This window comes from Dendropsophus ebraccatus, unplaced genomic scaffold, assembly GCF_027789765.1.
Source record: "Dendropsophus ebraccatus isolate aDenEbr1 unplaced genomic scaffold, aDenEbr1.pat pat_scaffold_1958_ctg1, whole genome shotgun sequence".
NCBI classification, from domain to species: Eukaryota; Metazoa; Chordata; class Amphibia; order Anura; family Hylidae; genus Dendropsophus; species Dendropsophus ebraccatus.
The window spans coordinates 1-24,720 of NW_027209394.1; the positions used below are offsets into that span (position 1 = coordinate 1).

The 24,720-nt window shown below is 48.1% G+C and overlaps 17 non-coding genes and 4 pseudogenes across 17 annotated transcripts; all 21 read left to right on the top strand.

Annotated features, from left to right (window-relative positions):
• LOC138775726 (U2 spliceosomal RNA) lies at nucleotides 1-144 on the top strand (annotated as a pseudogene; the record flags this gene model as incomplete).
• A 962-nt stretch (nucleotides 145-1,106) lies between these two features.
• Nucleotides 1,107-1,297, top strand: LOC138775711 (U2 spliceosomal RNA). Its single transcript, XR_011360615.1, has one exon. It is a non-coding gene; the product is annotated as a U2 spliceosomal RNA (small nuclear RNA).
• Nucleotides 1,298-2,227: 930 nt separating this feature from the next.
• On the top strand, nucleotides 2,228-2,418 carry LOC138775722 (U2 spliceosomal RNA). The gene has a single exon (XR_011360626.1). It is a non-coding gene; the product is annotated as a U2 spliceosomal RNA (small nuclear RNA).
• A 953-nt stretch (nucleotides 2,419-3,371) lies between these two features.
• Nucleotides 3,372-3,562, top strand: LOC138775729 (U2 spliceosomal RNA). Its single transcript, XR_011360629.1, has one exon. It is a non-coding gene; the product is annotated as a U2 spliceosomal RNA (small nuclear RNA).
• A 925-nt stretch (nucleotides 3,563-4,487) lies between these two features.
• LOC138775730 (U2 spliceosomal RNA) lies at nucleotides 4,488-4,678 on the top strand. The gene has a single exon (XR_011360630.1). It is a non-coding gene; the product is annotated as a U2 spliceosomal RNA (small nuclear RNA).
• A 950-nt stretch (nucleotides 4,679-5,628) lies between these two features.
• Nucleotides 5,629-5,819, top strand: LOC138775731 (U2 spliceosomal RNA). The gene has a single exon (XR_011360631.1). It is a non-coding gene; the product is annotated as a U2 spliceosomal RNA (small nuclear RNA).
• A 955-nt stretch (nucleotides 5,820-6,774) lies between these two features.
• On the top strand, nucleotides 6,775-6,965 carry LOC138775712 (U2 spliceosomal RNA). The gene has a single exon (XR_011360616.1). It is a non-coding gene; the product is annotated as a U2 spliceosomal RNA (small nuclear RNA).
• Nucleotides 6,966-7,926: 961 nt separating this feature from the next.
• On the top strand, nucleotides 7,927-8,117 carry LOC138775713 (U2 spliceosomal RNA). The gene has a single exon (XR_011360617.1). It is a non-coding gene; the product is annotated as a U2 spliceosomal RNA (small nuclear RNA).
• Nucleotides 8,118-9,082: 965 nt separating this feature from the next.
• LOC138775714 (U2 spliceosomal RNA) lies at nucleotides 9,083-9,273 on the top strand. Its single transcript, XR_011360618.1, has one exon. It is a non-coding gene; the product is annotated as a U2 spliceosomal RNA (small nuclear RNA).
• A 949-nt stretch (nucleotides 9,274-10,222) lies between these two features.
• Nucleotides 10,223-10,412, top strand: LOC138775718 (U2 spliceosomal RNA). The gene has a single exon (XR_011360622.1). It is a non-coding gene; the product is annotated as a U2 spliceosomal RNA (small nuclear RNA).
• Nucleotides 10,413-11,374: 962 nt separating this feature from the next.
• Nucleotides 11,375-11,564, top strand: LOC138775719 (U2 spliceosomal RNA). Its single transcript, XR_011360623.1, has one exon. It is a non-coding gene; the product is annotated as a U2 spliceosomal RNA (small nuclear RNA).
• A 961-nt stretch (nucleotides 11,565-12,525) lies between these two features.
• On the top strand, nucleotides 12,526-12,715 carry LOC138775721 (U2 spliceosomal RNA). The gene has a single exon (XR_011360625.1). It is a non-coding gene; the product is annotated as a U2 spliceosomal RNA (small nuclear RNA).
• Nucleotides 12,716-13,678: 963 nt separating this feature from the next.
• On the top strand, nucleotides 13,679-13,869 carry LOC138775715 (U2 spliceosomal RNA). The gene has a single exon (XR_011360619.1). It is a non-coding gene; the product is annotated as a U2 spliceosomal RNA (small nuclear RNA).
• A 962-nt stretch (nucleotides 13,870-14,831) lies between these two features.
• On the top strand, nucleotides 14,832-15,022 carry LOC138775716 (U2 spliceosomal RNA). Its single transcript, XR_011360620.1, has one exon. It is a non-coding gene; the product is annotated as a U2 spliceosomal RNA (small nuclear RNA).
• Nucleotides 15,023-15,979: 957 nt separating this feature from the next.
• LOC138775717 (U2 spliceosomal RNA) lies at nucleotides 15,980-16,170 on the top strand. The gene has a single exon (XR_011360621.1). It is a non-coding gene; the product is annotated as a U2 spliceosomal RNA (small nuclear RNA).
• Nucleotides 16,171-17,134: 964 nt separating this feature from the next.
• LOC138775720 (U2 spliceosomal RNA) lies at nucleotides 17,135-17,324 on the top strand. Its single transcript, XR_011360624.1, has one exon. It is a non-coding gene; the product is annotated as a U2 spliceosomal RNA (small nuclear RNA).
• Nucleotides 17,325-18,291: 967 nt separating this feature from the next.
• On the top strand, nucleotides 18,292-18,448 carry LOC138775727 (U2 spliceosomal RNA; annotated as a pseudogene).
• A 1,373-nt stretch (nucleotides 18,449-19,821) lies between these two features.
• On the top strand, nucleotides 19,822-20,016 carry LOC138775724 (U2 spliceosomal RNA). Its single transcript, XR_011360628.1, has one exon. It is a non-coding gene; the product is annotated as a U2 spliceosomal RNA (small nuclear RNA).
• Nucleotides 20,017-20,945: 929 nt separating this feature from the next.
• Nucleotides 20,946-21,023, top strand: LOC138775728 (U2 spliceosomal RNA; annotated as a pseudogene).
• A 1,378-nt stretch (nucleotides 21,024-22,401) lies between these two features.
• Nucleotides 22,402-22,604, top strand: LOC138775725 (U2 spliceosomal RNA; annotated as a pseudogene).
• Nucleotides 22,605-23,570: 966 nt separating this feature from the next.
• Nucleotides 23,571-23,760, top strand: LOC138775723 (U2 spliceosomal RNA). The gene has a single exon (XR_011360627.1). It is a non-coding gene; the product is annotated as a U2 spliceosomal RNA (small nuclear RNA).
• The last annotated feature ends 960 nt before the right edge of the window (nucleotides 23,761-24,720 follow it).

The following is a 24,720-nucleotide window of genomic DNA, read 5'->3' on the forward strand; positions in this document are numbered from 1 at the left end:
TCAGTTTAATATCTGATACGTCCCCTATCTGGGGACCATATATTAAATGGATTTTTAGAACAGGGAGATGGAAAAAAGAGCTTGCTCTGTCCTCTCCAGGCATTGACCTGGTATTGCAGTGCCTCCAGGTTCAGTGCACCCCCTAATGAGTTTGCAAAAAACAGAGCAAAAGAATGAAGAAGGAAACAAGCCGGCTGCACCTGAAACTACTGTTTTGCAAGAAACATCCCTCGAGTGTGTTGTGCGCAGGTGGACCGACCCCGAAAAATTAGCCCGAGTGTGGCTACGAAAAGTTTGTTTGTCCAAGACTTGCTGGCCTCTGTTGCCATGGCAACCAACTGGCAGAGTTGTTTACAACTTGGCTGCCGGGCCAGTGCTGGTGATGTCATCGCGGGACGTGATGTCATCAAGGCTTTGCTGCTATACACAGCTGCCAGCACAACAAGCAGCTCAGTTGCAGCCGGTCAAGCGACCGAGCAGGTAGGTGGAAAGGTAGGTGCAGTTTATTAAACCGTTTCCTTTGGATTTGATTTCCTGGTGGCCGGCCGATGTATCCTGCTGATGCTGCCTGCCTACGGCTCCAGCTGGGAGAATTCACCCTCCATGTTCTTTGATAGATAGATTAGATACATTAGATAGAATAGATAGGATAGATAGGATAGATTAGATAGATAGATAGATAGATAGATAGATAGATAGATAGATAGATAGATAGGTAGGTAGGTAGGTAGGTAGGTACTAATAATAAGCTAGCCAGCTAGGCAGCCAGCCACAGAGACAGCCAGCCAGCTACAGAGACAGCCAGCCAAAGAGCTAGCTGCATGTCATGTATGCCAGACAGAGACGGAGACAGAGACAGAGACGTGTATGTCTGCCATCCATCAGGTGGAAGCAGACGCAGTGTGATTGGGGGGTGGAGCTATTCAGATTTGAGAGCAGAAAGGAAGACAGAGGCAGTGCTAGGCAATAGGAGATGCAGTGTGAAAGCACGTCCGGTCCGCCATCTGAGAGGGTGGAGCGCATAATAGGGTATGTATGTCTGGCTTCGCCTTAACAAGAAGGACGTGGTGTCCGAGAAGGGGAGTTTTCGGGAAACCGTTGTGGCCATCGCTTCTCGGCCTTTTGGCTAAGATCAAGTGTAGTATCTGTTCTTATCAGTTTAATATCTGATACGTCCCCTATCTGGGGACCATATATTAAATGGATTTTTAGAACAGGGAGATGGAAAAAGAGCTTGCTCTGTCCTCTCCAGGCATTGACCTGGTATTGCAGTGCCTCCAGGTTCAGTGCACCCCCTAATGAGTTTGCAAAAAACAGAGCAAAAGAATGAAGAAGGAAACAAGCCGGCTGCACCTGAAACTACTGTTTTGCAAGAAACATCCCTCGAGTGTGTTGTGCGCAGGTGGACCGACCCCGAAAAATTAGCCCGAGTGTGGCTACGAAAAGTTTGTTTGTCCAAGACTTGCTGGCCTCTGTTGCCATGGCAACCAACTGGCAGAGTTGTTTACAACTTGGCTGCCGGGCCAGTGCTGGTGATGTCATCGCGGGACGTGATGTCATCAAGGCTTTGCTGCTATACACAGCTGCCAGCACAACAAGCAGCTCAGTTGCAGCCGGTCAAGCGACCGAGCAGGTAGGTGGAAAGGTAGGTGCAGTTTATTAAACCGTTTCCTTTGGATTTGATTTCCTGGTGGCCGGCCGATGTATCCTGCTGATGCTGCCTGCCTACGGCTCCAGCTGGGAGAATTCACCCTCCATGTTCTTTGATAGATAGATTAGATACATTAGATAGAATAGATAGGATAGATAGGATAGATTAGATAGATAGATAGATAGATAGGTAGGTAGGTAGGTAGGTACTAATAATAAGCTAGCCAGCTAGGCAGCCAGCCACAGAGACAGCCAGCCAGCTACAGAGACAGCCAGCCAAAGAGCTAGCTGCATGTCATGTATGCCAGACAGAGACGGAGACAGAGACAGAGACGTGTATGTCTGCCATCCATCAGGTGGAAGCAGACGCAGTGTGATTGGGGGGTGGAGCTATTCAGATTTGAGAGCAGAAAGGAAGACAGAGGCAGTGCTAGGCAATAGGAGATGCAGTGTGAAAGCACGTCCGGTCCGCCATCTGAGAGGGTGGAGCGCATAATAGGGTATGTATGTCTGGCTTCGCCTTAACAAGAAGGACGTGGTGTCCGAGAAGGGGAGTTTTCGGGAAACCGTTGTGGCCATCGCTTCTCGGCCTTTTGGCTAAGATCAAGTGTAGTATCTGTTCTTATCAGTTTAATATCTGATACGTCCCCTATCTGGGGACCATATATTAAATGGATTTTTAGAACAGGGAGATGGAAAAAGAGCTTGCTCTGTCCTCTCCAGGCATTGACCTGGTATTGCAGTGCCTCCAGGTTCAGTGCACCCCCTAATGAGTTTGCAAAAAACAGAGCAAAAGAATGAAGAAGGAAACAAGCCGGCTGCACCTGAAACTACTGTTTTGCAAGAAACATCCCTCGAGTGTGTTGTGCGCAGGTGGACCGACCCCGAAAAATTAGCCCGAGTGTGGCTACGAAAAGTTTGTTTGTCCAAGACTTGCTGGCCTCTGTTGCCATGGCAACCAACTGGCAGAGTTTGTTTACAACTTGGCTGCCGGGCCAGTGCTGGTGATGTCATCGCGGGACGTGATGTCATCAAGGCTTTGCTGCTATACACAGCTGCCAGCACAACAAGCAGCTCAGTTGCAGCCGGTCAAGCGACCGAGCAGGTAGGTGGAAAGGTAGGTGCAGTTTATTAAACCGTTTCCTTTGGATTTGATTTCCTGGTGGCCGGCCGATGTATCCTGCTGATGCTGCCTGCCTACGGCTCCAGCTGGGAGAATTCACCCTCCATGTTCTTTGATAGATAGATTAGATACATTAGATAGAATATATATGATAGATATGATAGATTAGATAGATATAGATAGATAGATAGATAGATAGATAGATAGATAGGTAGGTAGGTAGGTAGGTACTAATAATAAGCTAGCCAGCTAGGCAGCCAGCCACAGAGACAGCCAGCCAGCTACAGAGACAGCCAGCCAAAGAGCTAGCTGCATGTCATGTATGCCAGACAGAGACGGAGACAGAGACAGAGACGTGTATGTCTGCCATCCATCAGGTGGAAGCAGACGCAGTGTGATTGGGGGGTGGAGCTATTCAGATTTGAGAGCAGAAAGGAAGACAGAGGCAGTGCTAGGCAATAGGAGATGCAGTGTGAAAGCACGTCCGGTCCGCCATCTGAGAGGGTGGAGCGCATAATAGGGTATGTATGTCTGGCTTCGCCTTAACAAGAAGGACGTGGTGTCCGAGAAGGGGAGTTTTCGGGAAACCGTTGTGGCCATCGCTTCTCGGCCTTTTGGCTAAGATCAAGTGTAGTATCTGTTCTTATCAGTTTAATATCTGATACGTCCCCTATCTGGGGACCATATATTAAATGGATTTTTAGAACAGGGAGATGGAAAAAGAGCTTGCTCTGTCCTCTCCAGGCATTGACCTGGTATTGCAGTGCCTCCAGGTTCAGTGCACCCCCTAATGAGTTTGCAAAAAACAGAGCAAAAGAATGAAGAAGGAAACAAGCCGGCTGCACCTGAAACTACTGTTTTGCAAGAAACATCCCTCGAGTGTGTTGTGCGCAGGTGGACCGACCCCGAAAAATTAGCCCGAGTGTGGCTACGAAAAGTTTGTTTGTCCAAGACTTGCTGGCCTCTGTTGCCATGGCAACCAACTGGCAGAGTTGTTTACAACTTGGCTGCCGGGCCAGTGCTGGTGATGTCATCGCGGGACGTGATGTCATCAAGGCTTTGCTGCTATACACAGCTGCCAGCACAACAAGCAGCTCAGTTGCAGCCGGTCAAGCGACCGAGCAGGTAGGTGGAAAGGTAGGTGCAGTTATTAAACCGTTTCCTTTGGATTTGATTTCCTGGTGGCCGGCCGATGTATCCTGCTGATGCTGCCTGCCTACGGCTCCAGCTGGGAGAATTCACCCTCCATGTTCTTTGATAGATAGATTAGATACATTAGATAGAATAGATAGGATAGATAGGATAGATTAGATAGATAGATAGATAGGTAGGTAGGTAGGTAGGTACTAATAATAAGCTAGCCAGCTAGGCAGCCAGCCACAGAGACAGCCAGCCAGCTACAGAGACAGCCAGCCAAAGAGCTAGCTGCATGTCATGTATGCCAGACAGAGACGGAGACAGAGACAGAGACGTGTATGTCTGCCATCCATCAGGTGGAAGCAGACGCAGTGTGATTGGGGGGTGGAGCTATTCAGATTTGAGAGCAGAAAGGAAGACAGAGGCAGTGCTAGGCAATAGGAGATGCAGTGTGAAAGCACGTCCGGTCCGCCATCTGAGAGGGTGGAGCGCATAATAGGGTATGTATGTCTGGCTTCGCCTTAACAAGAAGGACGTGGTGTCCGAGAAGGGGAGTTTTCGGGAAACCGTTGTGGCCATCGCTTCTCGGCCTTTTGGCTAAGATCAAGTGTAGTATCTGTTCTTATCAGTTTAATATCTGATACGTCCCCTATCTGGGGACCATATATTAAATGGATTTTTAGAACAGGGAGATGGAAAAAGAGCTTGCTCTGTCCTCTCCAGGCATTGACCTGGTATTGCAGTGCCTCCAGGTTCAGTGCACCCCCTAATGAGTTTGCAAAAAACAGAGCAAAAGAATGAAGAAGGAAACAAGCCGGCTGCACCTGAAACTACTGTTTTGCAAGAAACATCCCTCGAGTGTGTTGTGCGCAGGTGGACCGACCCCGAAAAATTAGCCCGAGTGTGGCTACGAAAAGTTTGTTTGTCCAAGACTTGCTGGCCTCTGTTGCCATGGCAACCAACTGGCAGAGTTGTTTACAACTTGGCTGCCGGGCCAGTGCTGGTGATGTCATCGCGGGACGTGATGTCATCAAGGCTTTGCTGCTATACACAGCTGCCAGCACAACAAGCAGCTCAGTTGCAGCCGGTCAAGCGACCGAGCAGGTAGGTGGAAAGGTAGGTGCAGTTTATTAAACCGTTTCCTTTGGATTTGATTTCCTGGTGGCCGGCCGATGTATCCTGCTGATGCTGCCTGCCTACGGCTCCAGCTGGGAGAATTCACCCTCCATGTTCTTTGATAGATAGATTAGATACATTAGATAGAATAGATAGGATAGATAGGATAGATTAGATAGATAGATAGATAGATAGATAGATAGATAGATAGATAGGTAGGTAGGTAGGTAGGTACTAATAATAAGCTAGCCAGCTAGGCAGCCAGCCACAGAGACAGCCAGCCAGCTACAGAGACAGCCAGCCAAAGAGCTAGCTGCATGTCATGTATGCCAGACAGAGACGGAGACAGAGACAGAGACGTGTATGTCTGCCATCCATCAGGTGGAAGCAGACGCAGTGTGATTGGGGGGTGGAGCTATTCAGATTTGAGAGCAGAAAGGAAGACAGAGGCAGTGCTAGGCAATAGGAGATGCAGTGTGAAAGCACGTCCGGTCCGCCATCTGAGAGGGTGGAGCGCATAATAGGGTATGTATGTCTGGCTTCGCCTTAACAAGAAGGACGTGGTGTCCGAGAAGGGGAGTTTTCGGGAAACCGTTGTGGCCATCGCTTCTCGGCCTTTTGGCTAAGATCAAGTGTAGTATCTGTTCTTATCAGTTTAATATCTGATACGTCCCCTATCTGGGGACCATATATTAAATGGATTTTTAGAACAGGGAGATGGAAAAAGAGCTTGCTCTGTCCTCTCCAGGCATTGACCTGGTATTGCAGTGCCTCCAGGTTCAGTGCACCCCCTAATGAGTTTGCAAAAAACAGAGCAAAAGAATGAAGAAGGAAACAAGCCGGCTGCACCTGAAACTACTGTTTTGCAAGAAACATCCCTCGAGTGTGTTGTGCGCAGGTGGACCGACCCCGAAAAATTAGCCCGAGTGTGGCTACGAAAAGTTTGTTTGTCCAAGACTTGCTGGCCTCTGTTGCCATGGCAACCAACTGGCAGAGTTGTTTACAACTTGGCTGCCGGGCCAGTGCTGGTGATGTCATCGCGGGACGTGATGTCATCAAGGCTTTGCTGCTATACACAGCTGCCAGCACAACAAGCAGCTCAGTTGCAGCCGGTCAAGCGACCGAGCAGGTAGGTGGAAAGGTAGGTGCAGTTTATTAAACCGTTTCCTTTGGATTTGATTTCCTGGTGGCCGGCCGATGTATCCTGCTGATGCTGCCTGCCTACGGCTCCAGCTGGGAGAATTCACCCTCCATGTTCTTTGATAGATAGATTAGATACATTAGATAGAATAGATAGGATAGATAGGATAGATTAGATAGATAGATAGATAGATAGATAGATAGATAGATAGATAGAGTAGGTAGGTAGGTAGGTAGGTACTAATAATAAGCTAGCCAGCTAGGCAGCCAGCCACAGAGACAGCCAGCCAGCTACAGAGACAGCCAGCCAAAGAGCTAGCTGCATGTCATGTATGCCAGACAGAGACGGAGACAGAGACAGAGACGTGTATGTCTGCCATCCATCAGGTGGAAGCAGACGCAGTGTGATTGGGGGGTGGAGCTATTCAGATTTGAGAGCAGAAAGGAAGACAGAGGCAGTGCTAGGCAATAGGAGATGCAGTGTGAAAGCACGTCCGGTCCGCCATCTGAGAGGGTGGAGCGCATAATAGGGTATGTATGTCTGGCTTCGCCTTAACAAGAAGGACGTGGTGTCCGAGAAGGGGAGTTTTCGGGAAACCGTTGTGGCCATCGCTTCTCGGCCTTTTGGCTAAGATCAAGTGTAGTATCTGTTCTTATCAGTTTAATATCTGATACGTCCCCTATCTGGGGACCATATATTAAATGGATTTTTAGAACAGGGAGATGGAAAAAGAGCTTGCTCTGTCCTCTCCAGGCATTGACCTGGTATTGCAGTGCCTCCAGGTTCAGTGCACCCCCTAATGAGTTTGCAAAAAACAGAGCAAAAGAATGAAGAAGGAAACAAGCCGGCTGCACCTGAAACTACTGTTTTGCAAGAAACATCCCTCGAGTGTGTTGTGCGCAGGTGGACCGACCCCGAAAAATTAGCCCGAGTGTGGCTACGAAAAGTTTGTTTGTCCAAGACTTGCTGGCCTCTGTTGCCATGGCAACCAACTGGCAGAGTTGTTTACAACTTGGCTGCCGGGCCAGTGCTGGTGATGTCATCGCGGGACGTGATGTCATCAAGGCTTTGCTGCTATACACAGCTGCCAGCACAACAAGCAGCTCAGTTGCAGCCGGTCAAGCGACCGAGCAGGTAGGTGGAAAGGTAGGTGCAGTTTATTAAACCGTTTCCTTTGGATTTGATTTCCTGGTGGCCGGCCGATGTATCCTGCTGATGCTGCCTGCCTACGGCTCCAGCTGGGAGAATTCACCCTCCATGTTCTTTGATAGATAGATTAGATACATTAGATAGAATAGATAGGATAGATAGGATAGATTAGATAGATAGATAGATAGATAGATAGATAGATAGATAGATAGATAGATAGGTAGGTAGGTAGGTAGGTAGGTACTAATAATAAGCTAGCCAGCTAGGCAGCCAGCCACAGAGACAGCCAGCCAGCTACAGAGACAGCCAGCCAAAGAGCTAGCTGCATGTCATGTATGCCAGACAGAGACGGAGACAGAGACAGAGACGTGTATGTCTGCCATCCATCAGGTGGAAGCAGACGCAGTGTGATTGGGGGGTGGAGCTATTCAGATTTGAGAGCAGAAAGGAAGACAGAGGCAGTGCTAGGCAATAGGAGATGCAGTGTGAAAGCACGTCCGGTCCGCCATCTGAGAGGGTGGAGCGCATAATAGGGTATGTATGTCTGGCTTCGCCTTAACAAGAAGGACGTGGTGTCCGAGAAGGGGAGTTTTCGGGAACCGTTGTGGCCATCGCTTCTCGGCCTTTTGGCTAAGATCAAGTGTAGTATCTGTTCTTATCAGTTTAATATCTGATACGTCCCCTATCTGGGGACCATATATTAAATGGATTTTTAGAACAGGGAGATGGAAAAAGAGCTTGCTCTGTCCTCTCCAGGCATTGACCTGGTATTGCAGTGCCTCCAGGTTCAGTGCACCCCCTAATGAGTTTGCAAAAAACAGAGCAAAAGAATGAAGAAGGAAACAAGCCGGCTGCACCTGAAACTACTGTTTTGCAAGAAACATCCCTCGAGTGTGTTGTGCGCAGGTGGACCGACCCCGAAAAATTAGCCCGAGTGTGGCTACGAAAAGTTTGTTTGTCCAAGACTTGCTGGCCTCTGTTGCCATGGCAACCAACTGGCAGAGTTGTTTACAACTTGGCTGCCGGGCCAGTGCTGGTGATGTCATCGCGGGACGTGATGTCATCAAGGCTTTGCTGCTATACACAGCTGCCAGCACAACAAGCAGCTCAGTTGCAGCCGGTCAAGCGACCGAGCAGGTAGGTGGAAAGGTAGGTGCAGTTTATTAAACCGTTTCCTTTGGATTTGATTTCCTGGTGGCCGGCCGATGTATCCTGCTGATGCTGCCTGCCTACGGCTCCAGCTGGGAGAATTCACCCTCCATGTTCTTTGATAGATAGATTAGATACATTAGATAGAATAGATAGGATAGATAGGATAGATTAGATAGATAGATAGATAGATAGATAGATAGATAGATAGATAGATAGATAGGTAGGTAGGTAGGTAGGTAGGTACTAATAATAAGCTAGCCAGCTAGGCAGCCAGCCACAGAGACAGCCAGCCAGCTACAGAGACAGCCAGCCAAAGAGCTAGCTGCATGTCATGTATGCCAGACAGAGACGGAGACAGAGACAGAGACGTGTATGTCTGCCATCCATCAGGTGGAAGCAGACGCAGTGTGATTGGGGGGTGGAGCTATTCAGATTTGAGAGCAGAAAGGAAGACAGAGGCAGTGCTAGGCAATAGGAGATGCAGTGTGAAAGCACGTCCGGTCCGCCATCTGAGAGGGTGGAGCGCATAATAGGGTATGTATGTCTGGCTTCGCCTTAACAAGAAGGACGTGGTGGTCCCGAGAAGGGGGAGTTTTCGGGAAACCGTTGTGGCCATCGCTTCTCGGCCTTTTGGCTAAGATCAAGTGTAGTATCTGTTCTTATCAGTTTAATATCTGATACGTCCCCTATCTGGGGACCATATATTAAATGGATTTTTAGAACAGGGAGATGGAAAAAGAGCTTGCTCTGTCCTCTCCAGGCATTGACCTGGTATTGCAGTGCCTCCAGGTTCAGTGCACCCCCTAATGAGTTTGCAAAAAAACAGAGCAAAAGAATGAAGAAGGAAACAAGCCGGCTGCACCTGAAACTACTGTTTTGCAAGAAACATCCCTCGAGTGTGTTTGTGCGCAGGTGGACCGACCCCGAAAAATTAGCCGAGTGTGGCTACCGAAAAGTTTGTTTGTCCAAGACTTGCTGGCCTCTGTTGCCATGGCAACCAACTGGCAGAGTTGTTTACAACTTGGCTGCCGGGCCAGTGCTGGTGATGTCATCGCGGGACGTGATGTCATCAAGGCTTTGCTGCTATACACAGCTGCCAGCACAACAAGCAGCTCAGTTGCAGCCGGTCAAGCGACCGAGCAGGTAGGTGGAAAGGTAGGTGCAGTTTATTAAACCGTTTCCTTTGGATTTGATTTCCTGGTGGCCGGCCGATGTATCCTGCTGATGCTGCCTGCCTACGGCTCCAGCTGGGAGAATTCACCCTCCATGTTCTTTGATAGATAGATTAGATACATTAGATAGAATAGATAGGATAGATAGGATAGATTAGATGATAGATAGATAGATAGATAGATAGATAGGTAGGTAGGTAGGTAGGAGGTAGGTACTAATAATAAGCTAGCCAGCTAGGCAGCCAGCCACAGAGACAGCCAGCCAGCTACAGAGACAGCCAGCCAAGAGCTAGCTGCATGTCATGTATGCCAGACAGAGACGGAGACAGAGACAGAGACGTGTATGTCTGCCATCCATCAGGTGGAAGCAGACGCAGTGTGATTGGGGGGTGGAGCTATTCAGATTTGAGAGCAGAAAGGAAGACAGAGGCAGTGCTAGGCAATAGGAGATGCAGTGTGAAAGCACGTCCGGTCCGCCATCTGAGAGGGTGGAGCGCATAATAGGGTATGTATGTCTGGCTTCGCCTTAACAAGAAGGACGTGGTGTCCGAGAAGGGGAGTTTTCGGGAAAACCGTGTGGCCATCGCTTCTCGGCCTTTTGGCTAAGATCAAGTGTAGTATCTGTTCTTATCAGTTTAATATCTGATACGTCCCCTATCTGGGGACCATATATTAAATGGATTTTTAGAACAGGGAGATGGAAAAGAGCTTGCTCTGTCCTCTCCAGGCATTGACCTGGTATTGCAGTGCCTCCAGGTTCAGTGCACCCCCTAATGAGTTTGCAAAAAACAGAGCAAAAGAATGAAGAAGGAAACAAGCGGCTGCACCTGAAACTACTGTTTTGCAAGAAACATCCCTCGAGTGTGTTGTGCGCAGGTGGACCGACCCCGAAAAATTAGCCCGAGTGTGGCTACGAAAAGTTTGTTTGTCCAAGACTTGCTGGCCCTCTGTTGCCATGGCAACCAACTGGCAGAGTTGTTTACAACTTGGCTGCCGGGCCAGTGCTGGGGATGTCATCGCGGGACGTGATGTCATCAAGGCTTTGCTGCTATACACAGCTGCCAGCACAACAAGCAGCTCAGTTGCAGCCGGTCAAGCGACCGAGCAGGTAGGTGGAAAGGTAGGTGCAGTTTATTAAACCGTTTCCTTTGGATTTGGATTTCCTGGTGGCCGGCCGATGTATCCTGCTGATGCTGCCTGCCTACGGCTCCAGCTGGGAGAATTCACCCTCCATGTTCTTTGATAGATAGATTAGATACATTAGATAGAATAGATAGGATAGATAGGATAGATTAATAGATAGATAGATAGATAGATAGATAGATAGATAGATAGATAGGTATTAGTAGGTAGGTAGGGTAGGTACTAATAATAAGCTAGCCAGCTAGGCAGCCAGCCACAGAGACAGCCAGCCAGCTACAGAGACAGCCAGCCAAAGAGCTAGCTGCATGTCATGTATGCCAGACAGAGACGGAGACAGAGACAGAGACGTGTATGTCTGCCATCCATCAGGTGGAAGCAGACGCAGTGTGATTGGGGGGTGGAGCTATTCAGATTTGAGAGCAGAAAGGAAGACAGAGGCAGTGCTAGGCAATAGGAGATGCAGTGTGAAAAGCACGTCCGGTCCGCCATCTGAGAGGGTGGAGCGCATAATAGGGTATGTATGTCTGGCTTCGCCTTAACAAGAAGGACGTGGTGTCCGAGAAGGGGAGTTTTCGGGAAACCGTTGTGGCCATCGCTTCTCGGCCTTTTGGCTAAGATCAAGTGTAGTATCTGTTCTTATCAGTTTAATATCTGATACGTCCCCTATCTGGGGACCATATATTAAATGGATTTTTAGAACAGGGAGATGGAAAAAGAGCTTGCTCTGTCCTCTCCAGCATTGACCTGGTATTGCAGTGCCTCCAGGTTCAGTGCACCCCCTAATGAGTTTGCAAAAAACAGAGCAAAAGAATGAAGAAGGAAACAAGCCGGCTGCACCTGAAACTACTGTTTTGCAAGAAACATCCTCGAGTGTGTTGTGCGCAGGTGGACCGACCCCGAAAAATTAGCCCGAGTGTGGCTACGAAAAGTTTGTTTGTCCAAGACTTGCTGGCCTCTGTTGCCATGGCAACCAACTGGCAGAGTTGTTTACAACTTGGCTGCCGGGCCAGTGCTGGTGATGTCATCGCGGGACGTGATGTCATCAAGGCTTTGCTGCTATACACAGCTGCCAGCACAACAAGCAGCTCAGTTGCAGCCGGTCAAGCGACCGAGCAGGTAGGTGGAAAGGTAGGTGCAGTTTATTAAACCGTTTCCTTTGGATTTGATTTCCTGGTGGCCGGCCGATGTATCCTGCTGATGCTGCCTGCCTACGGCTCCAGCTGGGAGAATTCACCCTCCATGTTCTTTGATAGATAGATTAGATACATTAGATAGAATAGATAGGATAGATAGGATAGATTAGATAGATAGATAGATAGATAGATAGATAGATAGATAGATAGATAGTAGGTAGGTAGGTAGGTAGGTAGGTACTAATAATAAGCTAGCCAGCTAGGCAGCCAGCCACAGAGACAGCCAGCCAGCTACAGAGACAGCCAGCCAAAGAGCTAGCTGCATGTCATGTATGCCAGACAGAGACGGAGACAGAGACAGAGACGTGTATGTCTGCCATCCATCAGGTGGAAGCAGACGCAGTGTGATTGGGGGTGGAGCTATTCAGATTTGAGAGCAGAAAGGAAGACAGAGGCAGTGCTAGGCAATAGGAGATGCAGTGTGAAAGCACGTCCCGGTCCGCCATCTGAGAGGGTGGAGCGCATAATAGGGTATGTATGTCTGGCTTCGCCTTAACAAGAAGGACGTGGTGTCCGAGAAGGGGAGTTTTCAGGGAAACCGTTGTGGCCAGCGCTTCTCGGCTTTTGGCTAAGATCAAGTGTAGTATCTGTTCTTATCAGTTTAATATCTGATACGTCCCCTATCTGGGGACCATATATTAAATGGATTTTTAGAACAGGGAGATGGAAAAAGAGCTTGCTCTGTCCTCTCCAGGCATTGACCTGGTATTGCAGTGCCTCCAGGTTCAGTGCACCCCCTAATGAGTTTGCAAAAAACAGAGCAAAAGAATGAAGAAGGAAACAAGCCGGCTGCACCTGAAACTACTGTTTTGCAAGAAACATCCCTCGAGTGTGTTGTGCGCAGGTGGACCGACCCCGAAAAATTAGCCCGAGTGTGGCTACGAAAAGTTTGTTTGTCCAAGACTTGCTGGCCTCTGTTGCCATGGCAACCAACTGGCAGAGTTGTTTACAACTTGGCTGCCGGGCCAGTGCTGGTGATGTCATCGCGGGACGTGATGTCATCAAGGCTTTGCTGCTATACACAGCTGCCAGCACAACAAGCAGCTCAGTTGCAGCCGGTCAAGCGACCGAGCAGGTAGGTGGAAAGGTAGGTGCAGTTTATTAAACCGTTTCCTTTGGATTTGATTTCCTGGTGGCCGGCCGATGTATCCTGCTGATGCTGCCTGCCTACGGCTCCAGCTGGGAGAATTCACCCTCCATGTTCTTTGATAGATAGATTAGATACATTAGATAGAATAGATAGGATAGATAGGATAGATTAGATAGATAGATAGATAGATAGATAGATAGATAGATAGATAGATAGAGTAGGTAGGTAGGTAGGTAGGTAGGTACTAATAATAAGCTAGCCAGCTAGGCAGCCAGCCACAGAGACAGCCAGCCAGCTACAGAGACAGCCAGCCAAAGAGCTAGCTGCATGTCATGTATGCCAGACAGAGACGGAGACAGAGACAGAGACGTGTATGTCTGCCATCCATCAGGTGGAAGCAGACGCAGTGTGATTGGGGGGTGGAGCTATTCAGATTTGAGAGCAGAAAGGAAGACAGAGGCAGTGCTAGGCAATAGGAGATGCAGTGTGAAAGCACGTCCGGTCCGCCATCTGAGAGGGTGGAGCGCATAATAGGGTATGTATGTCTGGCTTCGCCTTAACAAGAAGGACGTGGTGTCCGAGAAGGGGAGTTTTCGGGAAACCGTTGTGGCCATCGCTTCTCGGCCTTTTGGCTAAGATCAAGTGTAGTATCTGTTCTTATCAGTTTAATATCTGATACGTCCCCTATCTGGGGACCATATATTAAATGGATTTTTAGAACAGGGAGATGGAAAAAGAGCTTGCTCTGTCCTCTCCAGGCATTGACCTGGTATTGCAGTGCCTCCAGGTTCAGTGCACCCCCTAATGAGTTTGCAAAAAACAGAGCAAAAGAATGAAGAAGGAAACAAGCCGGCTGCACCTGAAACTACTGTTTTGCAAGAAACATCCCTCGAGTGTGTTGTGCGCAGGTGGACCGACCCCGAAAAATTAGCCCGAGTGTGGCTACGAAAAGTTTGTTTGTCCAAGACTTGCTGGCCTCTGTTGCCATGGCAACCAACTGGCAGAGTTGTTTACAACTTGGCTGCCGGGCCAGTGCTGGTGATGTCATCGCGGGACGTGATGTCATCAAGGCTTTGCTGCTATACACAGCTGCCAGCACAACAAGCAGCTCAGTTGCAGCCGGTCAAGCGACCGAGCAGGTAGGTGGAAAGGTAGGTGCAGTTTATTAAACCGTTTCCTTTGGATTTGATTTCCTGGTGGCCGGCCGATGTATCCTGCTGATGCTGCCTGCCTACGGCTCCAGCTGGGAGAATTCACCCTCCATGTTCTTTGATAGATAGATTAGATACATTAGATAGAATAGATAGGATAGATAGGATAGATTAGATAGATAGATAGATAGATAGATAGATAGATAGATAGATAGATAGGTAGGTAGGTAGGTAGGTAGGTAGGTACTAATAATAAGCTAGCCAGCTAGGCAGCCAGCCACAGAGACAGCCAGCCAGCTACAGAGACAGCCAGCCAAAGAGCTAGCTGCATGTCATGTATGCCAGACAGAGACGGAGACAGAGACAGAGACGTGTATGTCTGCCATCCATCAGGTGGAAGCAGACGCAGTGTGATTGGGGGGTGGAGCTATTCAGATTTGAGAGCAGAAAGGAAGACAGAGGCAGTGCTAGGCAATAGGAGATGCAGTGTGAAAGCACGTCCGGTCCGCCATCTGAGAGGGTGGAGCGCATAATAGGGTATGTATGTCTGGCTTCGCCTTAACAAGAAGGACGTGGTGTCCGAGAAGGGGAGTTTTCGGGAAACCGTTGTGGCCATCGCTTCTCGGCCTTTTGGCTAAGATCAAGTGTAGTATCTGTTCTTATCAGTTTAATATCTGATACGTCCCCTATCTGGGGACCATATATTAAATGGATTTTTAGAACAGGGAGATGGAAAAAGAGCTTGCTCTGTCCTCTCCAGGCATTGACCTGGTATTGCAGTGCCTCCAGGTTCAGTGCACCCCCTAATGAGTTTGCAAAAAACAGAGCAAAAGAATGAAGAAGGAAACAAGCCGGCTGCACCTGAAACTACTGTTTTGCAAGAAACATCCCTCGAGTGTGTTGTGCGCAGGTGGACCGACCCCGAAAAATTAGCCCGAGTGTGGCTACGAAAAGTTTGTTTGTCCAAGACTTGCTGGCCTCTGTTGCCATGGCAACCAACTGGCAGAGTTGTTTACAACTTGGCTGCCGGGCCAGTGCTGGTGATGTCATCGCGGGACGTGATGTCATCAAGGCTTTGCTGCTATACACAGCTGCCAGCACAACAAGCAGCTCAGTTGCAGCCGGTCAAGCGACCGAGCAGGTAGGTGGAAAGGTAGGTGCAGTTTATTAAACCGTTTCCTTTGGATTTGATTTCCTGGTGGCCGGCCGATGTATCCTGCTGATGCTGCCTGCCTACGGCTCCAGCTGGGAGAATTCACCCTCCATGTTCTTTGATAGATAGATTAGATACATTAGATAGAATAGATAGGATAGATAGGATAGATTAGATAGATAGATAGATAGATAGATAGATAGATAGATAGATGATAGGTAGGTAGGTAGGTAGGTAGGTACTAATAATAAGCTAGCCAGCTAGGCAGCCAGCCACAGAGACAGCCAGCCAGCTACAGAGACAGCCAGCCAAAGAGCTAGCTGCATGTCATGTATGCCAGACAGAGACGGAGACAGAGACAGAGACGTGTATGTCTGCCATCCATCAGGTGGAAGCAGACGCAGTGTGATTGGGGGGTGGAGCTATTCAGATTTGAGAGCAGAAAGGAAGACAGAGGCAGTGCTAGGCAATAGGAGATGCAGTGTGAAAGCACGTCCGGTCCGCCATCTGAGAGGGTGGAGCGCATAATAGGGTATGTATGTCTGGCTTCGCCTTAACAAGAAGGACGTGGTGTCCGAGAAGGGGAGTTTTCGGGAAACCGTTGTGGCCATCGCTTCTCGGCCTTTTGGCTAAGATCAAGTGTAGTATCTGTTCTTATCAGTTTAATATCTGATACGTCCCCTATCTGGGGACCATATATTAAATGGATTTTTAGAACAGGGAGATGGAAAAAGAGCTTGCTCTGTCCTCTCCAGGCATTGACCTGGTATTGCAGTGCCTCCAGGTTCAGTGCACCCCCTAATGAGTTTGCAAAAAACAGAGCAAAAGAATGAAGAAGGAAACAAGCCGGCTGCACCTGAAACTACTGTTTTGCAAGAAACATCCCTCGAGTGTGTTGTGCGCAGGTGGACCGACCCCGAAAAATTAGCCCGAGTGTGGCTACGAAAAGTTTGTTTGTCCAAGACTTGCTGGCCTCTGTTGCCATGGCAACCAACTGGCAGAGTTGTTTACAACTTGGCTGCCGGGCCAGTGCTGGTGATGTCATCGCGGGACGTGATGTCATCAAGGCTTTGCTGCTATACACAGCTGCCAGCACAACAAGCAGCTCAGTTGCAGCCGGTCAAGCGACCGAGCAGGTAGGTGGAAAGGTAGGTGCAGTTTATTAAACCGTTTCCTTTGGATTTGATTTCCTGGTGGCCGGCCAGATGTATCCTGCTGATGCTGCCTGCCTACGGCTCCAGCTGGGAGAATTCACCCTCCATGTTCTTTGATAGATAGATTAGATACATTAGATAGAATAGATAGGATAGATAGGATAGATTAGATAGATAGATAGATAGATAGATAGATAGATAGATAGATAGATAGATAGGTAGGTAGGTAGGTAGGTAGGTACTAATAATAAGCTAGCCAGCTAGGCAGCCAGCCACAGAGACAGCCAGCCAGCTACAGAGAACAGCCAGCCAAAGAGCTAGCTGCATGTCATGTATGCCAGACAGAGACGGAGACAGAGACAGAGACGTGTATGTCTGCCATCCATCAGGTGGAAGCAGACGCAGTGTGATTGGGGGGTGGAGCTATTCAGATTTGAGAGCAGAAAGGAAGACAGAGGCAGTGCTAGGCAATAGGAGATGCAGTGTGAAAGCACGTCCGGTCCGCCATCTGAGAGGGTGGAGCGCATAATAGGGTATGTATGTCTGGCTTCGCCTTAACAAGAAGGACCGTGGTGTCCGAGAAGGGGAGTTTTCGGAAACCGTTGTGGCCATCGCTTCTCGGCCTTTTGGCTAAGATCAAGTGTAGTATCTGTTCTTATCAGTTTAATATCTGATACGTCCCCTATCTGGGGACCATATATTAAATGGATTTTAGAACAGGGAGATGGAAAAAGAGCTTGCTCTGTCCTCTCCAGGCATTGACCTGGTATTGCAGTGCCTCCAGGTTCAGTGCACCCCCTAATGAGTTTGCAAAAAACAGAGCAAAAGAATGAAGAAGGAAAACAAGCCGGCTGCACCTGAAACTACTGTTTTGCAAGAAACATCCCTCGAGTGTGTTGTGCGCAGGTGGACCGACCCCGAAAAATTAGCCCGAGTGTGGCTACGAAAAGTTTGTTTGTCCAAGACTTGCTGGCCTCTGTTGCCATGGCAACCAACTGGCAGAGTTGTTTACAACTTGGCTGCCGGGGCCAGTGCTGGTGATGTCATCGCGGGACGTGATGTCATCAAGGCTTTGCTGCTATACACAGCTGCCAGCACAACAAGCAGCTCAGTTGCAAGCGGTCAAGCGACCGAGCAGGTAGGTGGAAAGGTAGGTGCAGTTTATTAAACCGTTTCCTTTGGATTTGATTTCCTGGTGGCCGGCCGATGTATCCTGCTGATGCTGCCTGCCTACGGCTCCAGCTGGGAGAATTCACCCTCCATGTTCTTTGATAGATAGATTAGATACATTAGATAGAATAGATAGGATAGATAGAAGATAGATAGATAGATAGATAGATAGATATAGATAGATAGATAGATAGATAGATAGGTAGGTAGGTAGGTAGGTAGGTAGGTACTAATAATAAGCTAGCCAGCTAGGCAGCCAGCCACAGAGACAGCCAGCCAGCTACAGAGACAGCCAGCCAAAGAGCTAGCTGCATGTCATGTATGCCAGACAGAGACGGAGACAGAGACAGAGACGTGTATGTCTGCCATCCATCAGGTGGAAGCAGACGCAGTGTGATTGGGGGGTGGAGCTATTCAGATTTGAGAGCAGAAAGGAAGACAGAGGCAGTGCTAGGCAATAGGAGATGCAGTGTGAAAGCACGTCCGGTCCGCCATCCGAGAGGGTGGAGCGCATAATAGGGTATGTATGTCTGGCTTCGCCTTAACAAGAAGGACGTGGTGTCCGAGAAGGGGAGTTTTCGGGAAACCGTTTGTGCCATCGCTTCTCGGCCTTTTGGCTAAGATCAAGTGTAGTATCTAACAGTTCTTTGGTCAGAAGGTCCTGGGGTACCCCTGTTCGGCCTTGAGGATTACCTCCTTGCTGCTATAGGACAGGCGGCTTTAGCCCCGCAACGGGAAGCGAATCCCACCTCCTTCATCTTGCAGGGGAGGTGACCGTGGTTTATTTTGGAGTGATTAAAAAATGGACGTGACTAATGAGATGGAACGATGCCGGATGAAGTCAGCCTAGCAAAGAAACGGAGTTGTTTACGCTGAAGGATGCAGAAAGAAAGAATTTGGGCCTTGCGTTTTTGGTGGAGGAAGTTCTCTTTTAAACTCTTGGGCCTGCAGCGGTAGCCAAATCTTGGCCTGCTGAGTTCCCGAACGAGGGATCTATGTTTGGTGCTAAGTTTTCTGAGGAGAATTCACCAATAATCTCCTGGGTAAGCGAATGTGTTAGAAATAATGATATTCTGGCAGATTGATATTGCTTTCCCTCTTTCCGAGGAGGAAAGACTGGCCAACTATCAGGATGTATAGTCATACGTATCAGAAGAGGAGATATCCGTGTTTCCTTGAGAAGATATTGTGGGAGGATGTCGGGCGAAGGAAAAGTCAGATCAGTTTGGATTATGGACCATGAAATGGAAATTTTTGGTAAGATTCAAGATGTTGGAAGATTGGAATTTATGTGTCCCCCCAGGAGGTTTTAGATGGATCTGTCAATGGTGGCCTGTTTTTTTTTCTGGGATGGAGTCCTTTTTGCAGGAAAATGCAGACAGTAACGGGACATACTAATGAAATTGTACAGTTTCCTTTTTGCTCAAGTGTAAAAAGATGTCACTTAGTATAATCGTTGGATCAGAAAAAGGCTTGTCCACCTTTGGGGAGCATGGAACATCTATATGCGTCCTCCGGCCGGTTAAAAAGAAGGTAGTAAGGGAAGCAAGAAGATAAGCAGGAAGCACTGAAGCATGGTGGATTCCCCGAAGGAAGAAAAGTAAGAGAGAGACAGAGGTTGCAAGTGGAGGCAAGTCCCCCCAACAGGAGAAGAAGAGAATTGCCATTCAACGAGCACCCAAAGTAATGTCAGAGAGGCAGAGCTAAGTAGGAGGATGGGGAGGTGTCTTACAGAAAAAGGGAAAAAGACGGAGGGACTACATGTTTAATTTCACCGGAATTGTGGGATCATTAGACTCTGTAATGTAGCTATCCATCCCAGTATTAATAAGTGCTACGCATTGGGATAAGCAGGGGAGTAGGTATTCTCGAGACCTATAAAGTCAGGATATTGTGGAAAGAAAACGGAGTCTGGAGTCAAAAACGGTATTTGATTACAGTTATTACCGTTTTTGCTTTCCAGGGAGGCATGAGACAGAGGCGTTTGAAGTAAATAGTGTACGCATATGATATGGGTAAGTTTTATTTAATATTGACAAATTAGCTTTATATGTTTGTTGATGGTGGAAATGACCAGAGATGAGATGGTTGGAGTATGAAAGGATGTGAGCCTGGTTTTTCCTGTTTATCGATTTTAAACCATTTGAATGGCTAAGATCAAAAGTAAAATCTGTTCTTATCAGTTTAATATCTGATACGTCCCCTATCTGGGGACCATATATTAAATGGATTTTTAGAACAGGGAGATGGAAAAAGAGCTTGCTCTGTCCTCTCCAGGCATTGACCTGGTATTGCAGTGCCTCCAGGTTCAGTGCACCCCCTAATGAGTTTGCAAAAAACAGAGCAAAAGAATGAAGAAGGAAACAAGCCGGCTGCACCTGAAACTACTGTTTTGCAAGAAACATCCCTCCAGTGTGTTGTGCGCAGGTGGACCGACCCCGAAAAATTAGCCGAGTGTGGCTACGAAAAGTTTGTTTGTCCAAGACTTGCTGGCCTCTGTTGCCATGGCAACCAACTGGCAGAGTTGTTTACAACTTGGCTGCCGGGCCAGTGCTGGTGATGTCATCGCGGGACGTGATGTCATCAAGGCTTTGCTGCTATACACAGCTGCCAGCACAACAAGCAGCTCAGTTGCAGCCGGTCAAGCGACCGAGCAGGTAGGTGGAAAGGTAGGTGCAGTTTATTAAACCGTTTCCTTTGGATTTGATTTCCTGGTGGCCGGCCGATGTATCCTGCTGATGCTGCCTGCCTACGGCTCCAGCTGGGAGAATTCACCCTCCATGTTCTTTGATAGATAGATAGATAGATAGATAGATAGATAGATAGATAGATAGATAGATAGATAGATAGATAGATAGATAGGTAGGTAGGTAGGTAGGTAGGTACTAATAATAAGCTAGCCAGCTAGGCAGCCAGCCACAGAGACAGCCAGCCAGCTACAGAGACAGCCAGCCAAAGAGCTAGCTGCATGTCATGTATGCCAGACAGAGACGGAGACAGAGACAGAGACGTGTATGTCTCCATCCATCAGGTGGAAGCAGACGCAGTGTGATTGGGGGGTGGAGCTATTCAGATTTGAGAGCAAAAGGAAGACAGAGGCAGTGCTAGGCAATAGGAGATGCAGTGTGAAAGCACGTCCGGTCCGCCATCTGAGAGGGTGGAGCGCATAATAGGGTATGTATGTCTGGCTTCGCCTTAACAAGAAGGACGTGGTGTCCGAGAAGGGGAGTTTTCGGGAAACCGTTGTGGCCATCGCTTCTCGGCCTTTTGGCTAAGATCAAGTGTAGTATCTACAGGAGATCTGTCGGAAGGTGCCTGTGGTACCCCCTGTCGCCTGGAGGATTACCTCCTTGGTTGCTATTGGCAGGCGGCTTTAGTCCCCAGGCAACGGGAAGCGATCACACCTACCTGCTCCAGGGGAGGTGCACCGGTTTGGTATGTTTGGAGAAGACCCCGGTTTTGAAGATGGAAGCAACTAATGAAGATGAACTACAGCGAGGAGTCCCAGCTTATGCAAAATAAGAATGGGCTTCGTTTTACGTTGAGAGACCAGGAAGAAGGAATTGGGCCTAGTCTTTCTGTTGAAGAAGTTTTCTTCAAGTTGCTGGGGCTACAGCGTAGCCAAATCCTGGCTCTTTTTGGAGTTCCCAAGTGCGAGGTGTATAGATTTGTTTGAGTCCGGAGACTTCATAGCCTCTGGGTAAGATGGAAAGTTTAAGGAGTAGTGCAGTACTTAATTGTATTGATTCACTTTCTCATTTCCCGAGGCGAGAAAGAATGGTAACTATAGAATGTATCGCCCTTACGTGACGGAGAGGAGATCTCGGCTTTCTTGCAGAATATTGTTAGGAAGTAACCAGCGAAAGGAAGGTCCTTACCATTCGGGTTGTGGACTATGAAGTGGAGATTTCTTTGCAAAATTTAAAGTATTGGAAATGAGAAGGTATAGTCCCTCCGCCGGTTTAAGATCGTCTCTGTCCCAACGGAGACCTGTTTTTTTCGGGATGGAGTTGTTTTGTAGGAAATGAAAAGCATACGGCATACAAAGGAAATTGTTCAGTCCCTGGTGTTCAAAATGTCAAAAGAGGACATTCAGCTGAATCGTGTGATCAGAAAAAACCTGTCCCCATGTGGAATCACAGATCACTTGTATGCGTCCTGTCCCGCTAAAAGAAGGCGGGATAGGGAGCAGGGATGTGCAGGAAGCTGCTGGAGGCGCTGGTTGCGGCCCGCAGGAGGAAGCGAAGGGCTTGTGATTCAGAGAGGCCCAAGGATCAGAGGACAGAAGTAAATTTCTTTCCGAAGAAGAAAAAAGCCAGGACTATGATCTATCCAAAAGAGATTTGGGACGGAGATTGAAATGTCAGAGGGAAACATCTCCCTCTGAGTATTTGCAGAAGAAAGTATTGGGAGCTATGGAAAAATATGGACCAAGGTTTTTGAGACTTACAAGATACCAGTAAACGTGGTTAGAGGATTCGGGAGTCAGGAACCAGTCAGATACAAACAGTTGCAAATGGCTATTTTGTATGAAAGCAGGTATGAGACTTTGCAATTTAAGTTTGTTTTTTTCGTGTATTTGGTTGCTCTTATGAATGGAGTGGTTTGTTTTCGTTTTGTATTATGATTTATTAGATAGATAGATTAAATTGGATATGACCATGTGATGAGATGGGGAGTATTGAGGAAGGTATGAGCGTTGTGTTTATATCTTTTTTAACCATCTGATGGTTTTTGAAAAAAAAAAAAAAAAAAAATCTGTTCTTATCAGTTTAATATCTGATACGTCCCCTATCTGGGGACCATATATTAAATGGATTTTTAGAACAGGGAGATGGAAAAAGAGCTTGCTCTGTCCTCTCCAGGCATTGACCTGGTATTGCAGTGCCTCCAGGTTCAGTGCACCCCCTAATGAGTTTGCAAAAAACAGAGCAAAAGAATGAAGAAGGAAACAAGCCGGCTGCACCTGAAACTACTGTTTTGCAAGAAACATCCCTCGAGTGTGTTGTGCGCAGGTGGACCGACCCCGAAAAATTAGCCCGAGTGTGGCTACGAAAAGTTTGTTTGTCCAAGACTTGCTGGCCTCTGTTGCCATGGCAACCAACTGGCAGAGTTGTTTACAACTTGGCTGCCGGGCCAGTGCTGGTGATGTCATCGCGGGACGTGATGTCATCAAGGCTTTGCTGCTATACACAGCTGCCAGCACAACAAGCAGCTCAGTTGCAGCCGGTCAAGCGACCGAGCAGGTAGGTGGAAAGGTAGGTGCAGTTTATTAAACCGTTTCCTTTGGATTTGATTTCCTGGTGGCCGGCCGATGTATCCTGCTGATGCTGCCTGCCTACGGCTCCAGCTGGGAGAATTCACCCTCCATGTTCTTTGATAGATAGATTAGATACATTAGATAGAATAGATAGGATAGATAGGATAGATTAGATAGATAGATAGATAGATAGATAGATAGATAGATAGATAGATAGATAGATAGGTAGGTAGGTAGGTAGGTAGGTACTAATAATAAGCTAGCCAGCTAGGCAGCCAGCCACAGAGACAGCCAGCCAGCTACAGAGACAGCCAGCCAAAGAGCTAGCTGCATGTCATGTATGCCAGACAGAGACGGAGACAGAGACAGAGACGTGTATGTCTGCCATCCATCAGGTGGAAGCAGACGCAGTGTGATTGGGGGGTGGAGCTATTCAGATTTGAGAGCAGAAAGGAAGACAGAGGCAGTGCTAGGCAATAGGAGATGCAGTGTGAAAGCACGTCCGGTCCGCCATCTGAGAGGGTGGAGCGCATAATAGGGTATGTATGTCTGGCTTCGCCTTAACAAGAAGGACGTGGTGTCCGAGAAGGGGAGTTTTCGGGAAACCGTTGTGGCCATCGCTTCTCGGCCTTTGGCTAAGATCAAGTGTAGTATCTGTTCTTATCAGTTTAATATCTGATACGTCCCCTATCTGGGGACCATATATTAAATGGATTTTAGAACAGGGAGATGGAAAAAAGAGCTTGCTCTGTCCTCTCCAGGCATTGACCTGGTATTGCAGTGCCTCCAGGTTCAGTGCACCCCCTAATGAGTTTGCAAAAAACAGAGCAAAAGAATGAAGAAGGAAACAAGCCGGCTGCACCTGAAACTACTGTTTTGCAAGAAACATCCCTCGAGTGTGTTGTGCGCAGGTGGACCGACCCCGAAAAATTAGCCCGAGTGTGGCTACGAAAAGTTTGTTTGTCCAAGACTTGCTGGCCTCTGTTGCCATGGCAACCAACTGGCAGAGTTGTTTACAACTTGGCTGCCGGGCCAGTGCTGGTGATGTCATCGCGGGACGTGATGTCATCAAGGCTTTGCTGCTATACACAGCTGCCAGCACAACAAGCAGCTCAGTTGCAGCCGGTCAAGCGACCGAGCATGGTAGGTGGAAAGGTAGGTGCAGTTTATTAAACCGTTTCCTTTGGATTTGATTTCCTGGTGGCCGGCCGATGTATCCTGCTGATGCTGCCTGCCTACGGCTCCAGCTGGGAGAATTCACCCTCCATGTTCTTTGATAGATAGATTAGATACATTAGATAGAATAGATAGGATAGATAGGATAGATTAGATAGATAGATAGATAGATAGATAGATAGATAGATAGATAGATAGATGAGGTAGGTAGGTAGGTAGGTAGGTACTAATAATAAGCTAGCCAGCTAGGCAGCCAGCCACAGAGACAGCCAGCCAGCTACAGAGACAGCCAGCCAAAGAGCTAGCTGCATGTCATGTATGCCAGACAGAGACGGAGACAGAGACAGAGACGTGTATGTCTGCCATCCATCAGGTGGAAGCAGACGCAGTGTGATTGGGGGGTGGAGCTATTCAGATTTGAGAGCAGAAAGGAAGACAGAGGCAGTGCTAGGCAATAGGAGATGCAGTGTGAAAGCACGTCCGGTCCGCCATCTGAGAGGGTGGAGCGCATAATAGGGTATGTATGTCTGGCTTCGCCTTAACAAGAAGGACGTGGTGTCCGAGAAGGGGAGTTTTCGGGAAAACCGTTT